Source organism: Rattus norvegicus, chromosome 4, assembly GCF_036323735.1.
Source record: "Rattus norvegicus strain BN/NHsdMcwi chromosome 4, GRCr8, whole genome shotgun sequence".
NCBI lineage: Eukaryota > Metazoa > Chordata > Mammalia > Rodentia > Muridae > Rattus > Rattus norvegicus.
The window spans coordinates 172783841-172798057 of record NC_086022.1 but is presented as its reverse complement, the minus strand read 5'-3'; the positions used below and the strand labels follow the sequence as shown (position 1 = coordinate 172798057).

The following is a 14217-nucleotide window of genomic DNA, read 5'->3' as shown; positions in this document are numbered from 1 at the left end:
GTGTTAGTGTGTGTGTGCTTATTCATGTGTGTGAGTGAACTGTGTTCATAGCACACATGTGGAGGGCAGGGGACAACCTTTGGATGTTCGTCCTTGCCTTACTATTTACTTTATGCATATATTTATCTATTCTTTGAAATATTCATACTGGTCTTCAATGTGTATTGATAATATTCATCCCTCTCTATCCCATTTCAAGTCCCTTAAGGAAATTCTCTTCCCACTAGATAGCTTTCATTGTGCTAGAAAATCCTATGCCAGCTGAAGCACTGTAGGCAATTGATGGCATCTTGGTGAGTCATTTTTTCCCCTTTGGGGTGTGGCCACTGATAGGTGTCCATGCCCCAGTAGCTGACTCTGAAACCTATTCATGTACAGACAATACTCATTGAACCCAGTGGGTTAGACAGTGATGTTACCTTTTTCCGAAGTTTAAATGATCTACACATAATTTCAAAAGCACTTCGCCTGTGTCTCCAACCATAGTACATTGACTGCAACCAAACTCAAATTTATCACTTGATTTTTAAATCAACTAGATGTCAGTACTTCTTCCATTGGTATGTGCGTGTTCATGCACGTGTGTGGCTAAGCATGTGTGCACACGCATGCGTGTGTGTGTGTGCGTGTGTGTGCGTGTGTGTGTGCATGTGCATGCGCGCATGTGTGCATGTGTGTGTGTGTGCGTGCGTGTGTGTGTGTGTGTGTGTGTGTGTGTGTGTGTGTGTCAGGAAGATAAGTTCATGTTTCATTCCTATGAAGCATCCACCATTGTTGATATAATATGTCTCCCTGGCCTGGGGCTCACCAAGCAGCCCTTTCTGCACTCTAACCCTATGTCCCAGGGATTACAAGCATGTACTTCCATAACCAATCATCTGTTTGTTTGTTAACTTGCTTGCTTTGTTTTGTTTTGTTCCTAGTGGGCTCCAGGACTGAGCTCAGTTCCACACCTTACGAGGCGAGTACTTGGCACGAGATATCCACTCAGTCACTGGACGTTCACATTTTATAATCCGTGCCTCTTATTTAAACACATGAGGTCTCGGCAGATATGAGTCCTGGTTGTTACTTGTGATGTATATTCTTCTTCACCAGTTCCAGAAGAAACATGTGACCATTTATTACCAGAAAATTTATTTTTATGGATTACTTAAGGCCTCGTGTTAAGATGGTGTTTGTGGGACTATATAAATGGCTGTATTATTTGTGTGTATGTATATATTCTTATATCATATATTATATATCTTATAAGAAATATATAAACACAGTCATAACATTCACGTACATATCATACATATTCACCTCATCTATATTCTATGCGTTCACATATATATTCTCTGTGGAATCTCTATCTATGAAAAAGATCATTGCTGCTATGATAACTATACCTGTAAGGAGTAAACGCCACACTGCCTTACCCACCAGAGCAAGGAAGTTCAAAGTAGGTTCACCTCTGCTATGGCTAGCCTGAAAAAATCAACCCTTCTCTAAAATTCTGGAATTTCGACTCCAGAACTTTTGAGCTCAATAAGCAAACGAACCTACAGTCTTGATTTAAGCCAACCAACCCACAGTGTCAGGGGGTGGGACGAATAGCGTTTTTTTTTTTCTTCTGACAACTTTTTTTGAATTAGAACCTTTTTCAAGAACACAAGTATCACTCAACTAACACAACACTGTTGTTCAGGGACACTGTGTAGTTGCACTGCAGACAACTTATTTAATAAGTCATTATGGGGGCATAATTTGTTGATGCTGTGAATAAGCAAAGTTTTTCTCTCCAATTTGCAGAGCACAAAGCCTCATCTACTAATTCTACAATTAGAGCTGGTTGTTGGAACCGTCTATCACCTAGGTATCACTGCAGCCAATTACTAAAATGCATCCAACTGCTTGGCATTTACCATTCCGGTGCCACATTTATCCTTCCAAGCATGCAAAGTGACATGGAAAAGGTTCACTTACTTTCCTCCAGAAGACCCAAAACTTGAAAAACAAAATCTCATTTCTCAACTGCGGTTGCCTACCATGATGGCATCTTTTTCTGTTGAACGTAACGTTGGTCAAATAAGCAGTACAGTGACCCACAGAAGGACCAGGCCTGGCCTGGAGCAGAGACTACAGAGAACAGACTTACCACCTAAGTTCTAAGCTGTCTCGAGCCTCCTTTGGTTCCTCGCTGGTCAGTGGTTTTCCTTCCAAGATGCTGAATCGGCCTACGTTGGCACTGCTAGAAGTGTGATCCTCTAACCAGTCTGTAACTAAACAAATAGCAAACTTATAAGTAGACATTTAATACTTCGTAAGCCGTCGTGGCTGGATCACTGATGTTTGAATTTGAAAGATTTGGTTATTTTGGAAAGATGAGACGCTTTTAAAAGGTGGCACCTCCTGAGAGGTCGCTGGGCGTAGGCCGTTAAGTGTTCACAAGCCTAGCTCCACCTCGTGCCCTCCCTCTCTCTGCTGTCTAGAGGCCGATGTAATGTGTCCAACCACCTCACATTCCTGCCATCATGCTCTATTCAACCCAATCAGCTGAACAATCCCCAAATCACAGCCCAAATAAACCCCTAACTCCCTTCAGTTACTTCCTGTCAGGTCACAGCAAGAGGAGAAGTAAGCAATGTGAGAATCTAAGAGCAGAGGCAGTGGGCAGGGCTAATTAATAAGGAAACCCGTTGAGGGAGAATCCAAACTCCTGTGCTGAAACTGCATGTAGCAGAACTTCTGCTTACAAACCACCCATTTATTGGTCTGCGAGAAATCAGAGTAGAAGTAAGACTCTGCAGAGATAACTCAGTTCAATGTGTACCCTACACACATGATAACCGGAGTCCAGTTCCCAGCAACCACACGGGAAGCCTGCTGCGACTGTACACTCCCATTACCTGAGAACTGGATAGGTAAAAACAGATATGTTCCAGCCTAATCACAGAGAGCCTCAGGTCCCCGTGAGAGACTATCTGCAAAGCGAGGTGGACGGTGCCTGAGGAATGATACCAGAAGTTGACCTATGGCATCTACACTCAGCAGCACACAAGCATAAACACACATACATGCCTGCACACATACAACACACACATGCACACAACACACACACACCTTCACACATACATATATACATGCAAACATACAGACACCTGCACATATACAAGCACAAACCTGCATACACACATGCCTGCACACACATAACACAAACACACACACACACACACATACAGACACCTGCACATATACAAGCACAAACTTGCATACACACACATGCCTGCACACACATAACACAAACACACACACACATTCAGACACCTGCACATATACAAGCACAAACCTGTGTACACATACATGCCTATACACACATACACACACACATACCTGCACACACACACACACACACACCTGCACATATACAAGCACAAACCTACACACACACATGCCTGTACACACATACACACACATACCTGCACACACACACACATACACACAGACACCTGCACATATACAGCACAAACCTGCACACACACACGCCTATACACACATAACACAAACACACACACATAACACAAACACACACACATACACACAGACACCTGCACATATACAAGCACAAACCTGCATACACACACATGCCTGCACACACATACACACACATACCTGCACACACACACACACACATAACACAAACACACACACACATACACACAGACACCTGTACATATACAAACACAAACCTGCCTTCACACACATGCCTGCACACACACACACACACACACACACACACACACACCAGCAAACACACCCCAGCATATGCAAACACAAACCTAGTTATCCATGCAAGATGGTTTTATGTGCTTTAGCCGGGGCTATCAAGAGTGGGCTGGGAAAGTTTAGTGGGTGGGAGTTGGAAAGCCTTCTTGACCTCTGCAGAGAGCATCCTGACTCCTGCATCATAAAGCCTAGTTCTTTACAGGCATGCGCCAGGGCTACGTGACAGTGGTGTGTCACCGCTGGGATAACATCCCAGTGTAAACCGCTTCTCTTCTTGGAGCCCACAGAGTACTTTCTTCTATCCAGCAGAGCAGAAATAACTTGCCCTGTGTATAGCACTGATGTCCAAAAGAAAAGCCACAGAGGGACATCTAGTGGCAGTGGGAAGTCACCAATCTGCTCCTAAAGAGTTTTGGAATTTCCGCACTGCTCCCTGCTCTAGATAGACTTCTTGAGCTTCGCCCACTCCCCAGCACGCACCTCTCCGCATTTGAAGGTAGCAAGCACTGGGTGAAAAGAGTCAACGTCCTCGCCCAAGAAACTTTGTCTCCCGTGTCACTGAATAACCAAGCAAGGCAGAGAGTAAGGACAGAAAGCAAAACTTCTAGGAATGTGCACTGAGAAAAGGGTCCATGGAGCGAACCCTTCTGCACACACAGCTGTGTTCCTCCTCGTTCTAGCAAGCTACACACAGATGTGGAACTTGTGAGCTACGAAGCTCCAAAATACCCTGCACATTTTAAAAAGCAATCCCCCATTTATCCTGACTGTAGGGTCCGCGTCCCCCAAACTCTTCACAAGAGTGACTTAAATGTTGCCGCAGCAAGCGAGGCCCAGTGAAAGTCACCCAGGGTTCAGGTTTCTGCCCGATTTTGCTGGAGAAATGGAAGCCGCTTTAGGTCCAGTCACAGCAGCCTGAACTTGACTCTTTCACAGCAAGACAGATGGAAAATAAGTCTAAATCAACTATTAAAATCATAATTGATTTTGTTTAAGAATAGTAGTGAGAGTCTCTATCTTGCTGCTATCTTTATGCACCACGAGATCAAACATGTATCACAATTCATGTACCTGAAGGGAGGGGTGTTTTTAACATGTATTCTCCTCCTCCCACCCCTCTCTATCTCTCTCTCGTACGTGTGTGTGTATGTCTATGTGTGTGTGTGTGTGTCTGTATGTGTCTCTGTGTGTGTCTGTCTGTGTATCTATCTGTCTCTGTGTGTCTTTCCATCTATCTATCTCTGTGTGTCTGTGTGTGTGTCTGTCTGTCTGTATGTATGTATGTGTTTGTGTGTCTGTGTATCTATCTATCTCTGTGTTTGTCTGTCTGTGTCTGTGTCTGTGTCTGTGTGTCTGTGTCTATCTGTCTGTCTCTGTGTGTGTCTGTGTGTATCTGTGTGTATCTCTCTGTGTGTGTCTATGTGTGTGTGTTTATCTGTCTGTCTCTGTTTGTGTGTCTGTGTGTCTGTGTGTGTATGTTTATCTGTCTGTCTGTTTCTCTTTCTTGTGTGTGTGTGTGTGTGTGTGTGTGTGTGTGTGTGTGTGTGTGTGTCCACCACAGGATCCATGCGAAGGTCAGAAGAGAACTTGTATGAGACAGTTCTCCCCTTTTTACCATATATGTCCCAGGGATAAAATCCAGGCCATCAGACTTCACTGCAAGCCTGTTTTCCTGCAGAGCCATTTTGCCAGAGCCCCGTAGGGGGAGTTCTCAGACATGTCTACCTAGCATAACCTCAAATCTCCCACTCCAGCACTCCAACACTAACTGGACTTCAATGACATAAGAAAAGTCCTTTGCTTTACCAATTCCTCATCCTTGCTATTCACTGCTTCTGGTCTTACTGTGCTGGTCACCACCCACTACATCTTATTCTCTGAAGTTCCTCTCTTCAGTATAAACTGTAATGCAAGAAGAAGTTGTCCCTGGAGAGTCTTGTCTGAAGTCCCCACAGTCAATTACTCTTCTGACTTCCATTTCTCTAGTTCTCTAGCCACACTCATGATTACACCTGATTGTATTCAAACAAGTCCAGGGCTGTGGGAAACCCATGGTCAAATCTATTAGTATATTTAGTTCCTGGGTCTATCTCCCTCTCCTCTACAACCTGTTCCCTCCCTGGTCTCTACCTGTAATGGTCATATCCACCTACAATGTCCCCTGAAAACTTCATGAAGGTTATACCTCAGGACAGATGGCCCTGACTGGTCCCCCGACACTGGCTGTCTCAGGAATCCCCTAGAGATCATCTCTGGTCTCCAGAAAAGCATCTGTGAAGAGAACCATGAAAGATGTGCTTGTGAGCTTTAGACCCGCCCTCCCAAAACACCCTTGTGCTGTTACTCTACTCTGGCCATCCTCATATTTGCGTTCTGTATCAGTGATTTTTCCCCTTTTTGTAATAAATACTCAACAGAAATAGTTAAAGAAGACAGATCTCATTAGGGTGCATGATTTAGGAGAGCATGTGGTCCATTTTGGAAAGAAGGCAGAGGCATCAGAAGCCTGAGACAGCTAGTAACATTGTAAGTGCAGTCAGGAAGCAGATGAAGAAATATGGATCCTAGTGTTATTTATTTTTCTCAGTTTTATTGGATCAAAAACACATCCCATGGGACGTTGCACCCACATTCATGGTGGTTCTTCTTCCTTCATTAAACCTCTCTGGAAACAAACTCCTAGACATACTCACAGGTATATTTTCATGGTGTTTCACTTCAGTCAAGATGGCAACCAAAATGAACTCAAAGGGGCTTTGTGAGATGGGCCCTTCCAGCGTGGGCTCTAGAAGTGAGGCAGATCCATTCCCTATCTCCCTCAGAACACAGGACCGTGAACTTGGTGGCCTAAAAAGAAATTTGTTCTCTTTGAGTTCTGGCGGCCAGAAAACTGAAGTCCTGCTATTGGTGGAGTTAGTTCTGCCTGCGTATTGAGGAAGAATCCACTGCATGTTTTGTTCCTGTCTTTTGCCCAGCCGAAACTCTTTGACTTCCTTAGCTAAAAGGCTGTCCATCTCCAACTTGCTGCCTTCTCCAGGCTTTCTGAGCCTCTCTGCTGATCTCTTCTCTTAAGATTTACCAGTGAATTTGCAGCTTGTCCTAGTCGCGTCTGCAAATCTCTAATCACATCTTCTCAAACTCTTGTTCTGTACAGCATTGCATATGTAGATCCTGGGAGTCGTAATTGGGAGGACAATACCACCACACAATCACATGCAGACACAGTCCTGAGCAGTGGGAGTTCTGCCTGCTTCCAAGAGCGAGGATCCTCAGTGGACCCCAGGACCACCTAGTGCATTGAGGCCAGAGGTCAATGCTGGGTGTCCCTTTCCATCACTCTCCACGATGTTTGTGAGACCGGCTGGCAAGGAAAACCCAGAGATTCACTTGTCCCTGCCTCTGCAGTGCTGGGATTATTGATGCAATACTGTACCCAGCTTTTCTGATGGTTCCAGGGGATCAGTGTCAGGCTCTCGAATTTCAGTGGCAAGCATTTTACCAACTGAGCACTCCGGTGTTTTGTAAATGAAGAGCTTATGCACGTGCCGTGTCCATTCCCTCTGACTTGTGAACTTTTGCTTCTCGAAGTTCACAGTCTCCTCTTCCTTTCAGTCGTTAAAGTCTTGGTGCATAACATCGATAATAAATAAATAAATATCCAGAGAAGTTCCGAGACAGCTATTATGTTATTGGATGGATATGTTTCAAAGCTATGATGTGCGTTATTCATGTGGAAACACGCAGAACATTATATACTACAATATCCACCCCACAGGACCTCTACACACTGTGAGAGATAAACAGAGGCATGGAGGAGTGCGAAGCTTTGCTATGCAGACAAATGTTAATCACCAGCACCAGCACCAGCTGAAAAGGACTCGGGATGAGAGAAAACCTTCTTCTGTGGGCTACGGAATGTTTTCTAAATATTGGTTTGGCAGGATTAAATAAATCATAGCGCTAGACCTTTAAAGAAGCCACTCACCTTTCCCTTCTACATCTTAACATTTTTCCAGAACATTTCAAACAAGGATAAGAGGAGGAAGACTATTCTCACTGTGCCCATCACTGGGAGTCAGCAAGGAAGAACTCATGCATGGCCTCCGTGCCTTCACACTCAGACTCTGTTCCAGACTCTACCTGACCCTTGAGGTCCTCATACCTTATATGAGCTCTAAGCAGTCTGGGAAGCTTGTGAAGTTAGACCTCCTGGAGCTGAGGATATAGGTCAGTTGTGGATGTACTCAGTTAGAAGGCCTGGGGCAAACTGCCCCACACTTTAACCAGGAGCTATGGTGCTTTCTTGTACTCCTCAGTCAGTGGAGGCAGGAGGATCAGGAGTTCAAGATCGGCATTGGCTGTAGCCAGAGGCTAAGTTCACCCTGAGTTACTTGAGACATTGGCCTAAGGAACAAAATCAGGTGCTAGAGACATGGTCTAGCAGTTGAGTGCTTTCTACATACCCAGGAAACAAGCCAGGCGTCTGTGTCTGTGACCCCAGTTTTCAAAGGTGTAGAAGCAGGAGGATTGCTAGTGCTTGCTGGCTCTAGCCTCTAGAGTACAGGCTGAGAGAAGAGTAAAGGGAGGAGGAGGGAGAGGGGAGGGGAGAGAAGGGGAGGGGAAGAGGATGGAGGGGAAGGGGGACAGGATGGAGGGGGAGGGGAGAGAGAGGGAGAAGTAGAGGAAGAGGGAGAGAGAGGGAGAGGGAGAGAGAGGGAGAGGGAGGGAGAGGGAGAGGGAGAGAGAGGGAGAGGGAGAGGGAGAAGGAGAGGGAGAGGGAGAGAGAGGGAGAGGGAGAGAGAGGGAGAGGGAGAGGGAGACCCTGCCTCAAAAGCATAGACAGAGAGTAACAGAAGACACTTGGTTTTTTCCTGTGCACAGGCATGCACACCTCTCCCACATTTACAGAAAACTCTTAAGTGATTAATATCAAATTTTTAATATGAATGCATATATTTTCATAGTTTTGTTTGGGAATTAGACCTCAAACAATTCACATTGTCTCATTTCTTTTCATCTACTTTTTATCTACAGGATCTCTCTCTCTCTCTCTCTCTCTCTCTCTCTCTCTCTCTCTCTCTCTCTCTCTCTCTCTTCTCCCCATCTCTCTCCATAATCTTTTACTGAAAACATGAACTCCTTTCTTGGGCAGTTTTTCTCAGTCTTATCTTCTCTGACTTCATGGGGTTTGGCCCCACTTGTAAAAATCTTGTATAAATCTCACATTCAAAGTTAGAGACTTCAGGAGACAACCACCAGTCTGGTGCCCCAGGGCCAGGCAGGGAGCAAGCCAGAGATGACCTCTGCCCTGTACCATGTGGCAGGGGCGGGGCATAACATTTCTGAGGCCACTCCTGAGATGATCTCAGACATCCAGAGGTCCCAGGGGACACCAAGATGAGCAGGTAAGTGATGGAGAGATAAAAGAGAAAGAGAAACAGAAGGGTGTGTGCACAATAAAGAGGGAAAAAACGGGAAAATGGAGGGTAGTGGGGAACAGCTTGATGTGAGCAGCTGATGAAGCCTCTTGGAACCCTGGTGTCATGCTGCCACTCAGGGACAAGTCTGGATGGCCTTGCAGCAACTGGAGTCTGTTACAACCAAGAGCCAGACAGACATCCCTGGTCTGGGGTGCCATCTGGGGCCATGTTGAAGTCTGAGGACTGTGCAGAACTGACCCCACCCCTCGACTGGGCATCATGGGAGGGCTGGCACCAAAGGTGTGTGAACAGGAGAGCCATCCCTCTCCTGCCCAGCTGCAGTTCTAAGGAAAGCAGGCTGCACCAGCCCAGCACACATAGCAGAGCTGGCCCTGCTTACAGGGGTTGAGGATGAGCCAGCCTGAGGGTGTGAGCATGGGAGAGCTAACCCCACCACTCCTCTTCTGTGTGGTGGCAGAGGGAGGGTGAGGGAGAGACACCTCCCCTCCCCTTACCCCTCACCACCTGCTGCAGGCAGGAGAGCTGACCCCAGGGTCAGGAGAGCAGGAGAGCTGGCCCTGCTTCTCACCTGCTGTAGCACTCCACTTGAGCAGAAGGTAGAGCTGGCCCTGATGTCAGGGGATGGGGGTCAGGAGGGCAGGTGGGAAAGCTTGTCCTGCCACTCGTATGCTCTATAGTGGTATGAACAGGGGATGGCATGGCAGGTGGGAGAGCTGGCCCAGACCCTGGCCTGCTACAGCACTCTGGAGAGCAGGCCCTGTACCTTACTTAGGCAGCACAATCGAGCTCCCTCTGCTCTGGTAGACACAGATCCAAAGCTGCAGAACCTCCATGACAGGGAAACAACAGGACGTCTGAGAGGACCCAGTGCAGATCCACTATTGATCGGGCAGCAGAAGCCAGAGGCCTCAAACCAGACCAATGACTCAGTGCAGTGAACATCTACAAGCAAAGAGTGTGGACAAAAGGGTACACTGTGGGACACCCTGAGACACTGCAGCTTCCACAGTGATATATGTTGTTCTTTGGTGGGGGAGGGGGATGAGGCTACAAGGGGACAGGGAAATGAGTGGGACTGGAAAGTATGGTGTGAAAGTCACAGGGAATCAATAAAAAGTTAAATAAAAAACAGAGACTTTGAGAGGGTTTTCTTGGCCTTTCATCTGCATAGTTTTATGGATGACATTGTGTGAGTCTCTCTGGAATAAATAACTTCTGGCTGTCTTATGTTAACAGCCATTGATAATCTTTGCTTAAATCTATTATCTCATTAGGTGTTGAAAAGATAAATTATTTCTTCAATTATTAGCTGGTTTGCTTCTACAAAAAAACATTTCCCTCTCATCAACTATTGGTCATGCTGGGGTTTAGTTTATATAGGGAAAGTAAGATAAATTCTTGAAGGATTTTCAAAAAGAGTAAGAGCCCCCAACATTCTTCAAATAAGTCTCTATATCTTTTTAGATGCATAGATACATAAATATATATATATCATGTGTGTAATTGTGTGTCTGTGCATATACAATGTATATGTGCATCCACATAGATATATAACATACATGTATACCACACATTATATAGATAAATAGGTATAGAGATAATGATTTTTCTCACATGACGGTTTATCTGTATATTTTATTTGTGATTTTGACAGGCTACGAGAAATCTTGAATAGCATTCTTATTTTTTTAAATGACAAGTCTCACCACTCCATCTTCTGTTTCTTGTATCTGGCTACTAGTTTTTTCTAGTAGGTAAATACACTCACACACACACACACACACACACACACCACCACCAACAACAACAACAACACCAACAACACCAACAACAGTAAACAACACTACCACCACACACACACTCACACAATACACAAACACACAATACACACACAATACACATCACTATCACTCACGCACACACATATACACACACCACCACTCACACACACTCACACACAGCACACACAACATACACAGTATATACCACCTCCATTCACACACACTCACACACAGCACACATTTACAACGTATACAGAATATACCACCTCCATTCACACACACTCACGCACATACACTCACACACAACACACACACTCATACACACAATATACATGACTACCACTCATACACACACTACACACCACTACCACTCACACTCTCTCTCTCATGTACACACAAACACAGACACACACGTACACCACTACCACTCACACACATACACACTCATACACATACACACTCACACACACTCACACACATGCACTCACACACATACACACACAACACACACACACAATACACAACACTACCACTCACACACACAAACATGCACAACACACACCACAAACACAGAGACATACAGACTACACACACATACACCTTAAAGCACAGCATCAGTTCAGACTATTCCTTAGATGTCAACTTAAGAATATTGATTCATTTTTTTATCTTACCCATTCAAGTCTACTTCTTTTTTATGGGGCAGTTTATGTATTGACATTCCAAATGTTATCCCCTTTCCCTGTTCACCCCTCTCCCATCACCCCTCTCCCTTCCTCTCTGAGGATGCTCCCACTCACATCCACCCACACTCACATCAACACCCTGGCATTCCCCCACACTGGGGAAATGAGCCTTCACTGGACCAAGGGTTTCTTCTCCTATTGATCCCAGACAATGCCATCCTCTGCTACATATGCAGCTGAAGCCATGGGGCCCTCCATGTATACTCTTTGGTTGGTGGTTTATTCCCTGAGAGCTCTAGGGGGGTGGGAGGGTCTGGTTGGTTGATATTGTTGTTCTTCCTATGGGGTTGCAAACCCCTTTGGTTCCTTCAGTCCTTTCTCTAACTCCTCCATTGGGGTCCCTGTGCTCACAGTCCAATGGTTGGCTGCAAGCATCCTCATCTGTATCAATAAGGCTGTGGCAGAGCCTCTCAGGAGACATCCATGTCAGGCTCCTGTCAGCAAGCACTTCTTGGCATCGGCAATAGTGACTGGGTTTGGTGGCTGCATATGGGATGGATACCCAGGTGGGGCAGTCTCTGGCTGAACTTTCCTTCAGTCTCTGCTCCACTCTTTGTCCCTGCATTTCCTCTGTGAGTATTTTGTTCCCCCTTCTAAGAAGGACTGAATCATCCACATTTTGGTCTTCCTTCTTCATGAGTTTCATATGGTCTGTGAATTGTATTTTGTCTATTTCAAGCTTTTGGGCTAATATCCACTTATCAGTGACTACATACTGTATGTGTTCTTTTGTGACTGGGTTACCTCACTCAGGATGATATTTTCTAAATCTATCCATTTGCCTAAGAATTTCATGAAGTCATTGTTTTTAATAGCTGAGTAGTACTCCATTGTGTAGATGTACCACATTTTCTGTATCCATTCCTCTGTTGAAAGACATCTGGGTTCTTTCCAGCTTCTGGCTATTATAAATAAGGTTGCTATGAACATAGTGGAGCATGTATCCTTGCTAAATGTTGGGGCAGCTTTTGGGTATATGCCCAGGAGTGGTGTAGCTGGATCCTTGGATAGCACTATGTCCAATATTCTAAGTAACCACCAGAGTGGTCTTTCAGCGAACCCAAAAGAAGAGATCCACACAAACATAATTCTACCTTTAACAACAAAAATAGCAGAAAACAACAATCACTGTTCCTTAATATCTCTCAACATCAATGGACTCAATTCCCCAATAGAAAGGCATAGACTAACAAAATGGATATGTAAACAGGACCAGCATTTTGCTGCATACAAGAAACACACCTCAGAGACAAGTAGAGTAGAGGCTAGAAAACAATTTTCCAAGCAAATGGTCCCAAGAAACAAGCTGGAGTAGTCATTCTAATATCGAATAAAATCAATTTTCAACCAAAAGTTATCAAAAAAGATAAGGAAGGGCACTTCTTACTCATCAAAGGAAAAACCTACCAAGATGAGCTCTCAATTCAGAGAATATCTATGCTCCAAATGCAAGGACACCCACATTCATAAAGGAAACGTTCCTAAAGCTCAAAGCAGACAATTCACCACACACAATAGTAGTAGGAGACTTCAACACACCACTCTTATCAATGGACAAATCATGGAAACAGAAACTAAATAGAGACACAGTAAAACTAACAAGTTATGAAACAAATGGACTTAACAGATATCTATACACCATTTCAAGTGTATTTCTATAACCCATTTATGCCTGCCTCAAATTCTGATTTTAATAACTCTAGCTTAATTACTTTTTTCTCTTACTTTAGGTGGAATATTCCAGTCTCAGTATGATGTTGCCTCAACGGTTGTTGATATTCTTCCTGTTCTGTTGTTGCTTTCTGAGTTAAATGTTTTCTTTTAAAGTCACGTGGGACAGGTTCTGGATGGACTCTATGTTACCAGCTCTCAGTGAAATCTTCCTTTATCTTTTAGTGTTGTGTATGAATGGCTATCTGTATTGTATTTAATTACTATGTAACATTATTTCATTACAATGTAACACTATTTAATTACTATGTAGCGTGTGCTTCCAAAGGCCACAGCTCCCAAAGGAGACATTAAGGAAACTCCCTTTGTTTCTCATTCCTAAAGGAAGCATACCTGCACACAGGCATGGGAATCGGCTTGTTTCCCTAATATACCTTCATGGTAGACATGGTAACATATACAAGGTCTTCTGCGTGTTATGGCCACATAACAATACACTGTGTGTGTCGTCAGATTTCTAACCTGGGAATACTTTAAGGACTTTTAGCGCTTTTCTGTAGTAAATGGCACCCCCAACAAACATTTGCAATCAGTTTCATGTTTTCTAGTATTTCATTTGGAGTAAGTCCCTTAAAAGCATTAATCGTGTCATTTTTTTTTTACTTAGAAATCCATCTCAGACTCTAATCAGGATTCTATTAATAATGGTTACTGATTTCGTTTTGAGTAGAGGGATTTGGGTAGGGTGTTGAATTAACAGATTCAGAACCTGTTTCTGTGGCAGAACTGTGAGAAGACATGCTGCCCCAA

At 44.4% G+C, this 14217-nt stretch overlaps 1 long non-coding RNA gene across 1 annotated transcript in view; it reads right to left on the bottom strand.

Annotated features, from left to right (window-relative positions):
* Window positions 1–2266, bottom strand: part of LOC134486653 (uncharacterized) — a 41288-nt gene extending 39022 nt beyond the window's left edge. The window contains exon 1 of the long non-coding RNA XR_010065993.1: window positions 2141–2266. This is a non-coding gene — a long non-coding RNA (uncharacterized LOC134486653). The remainder of the gene's footprint in view (window positions 1–2140) is intronic.
* Between the last annotated feature and the right edge of the window lie 11951 nt (window positions 2267–14217).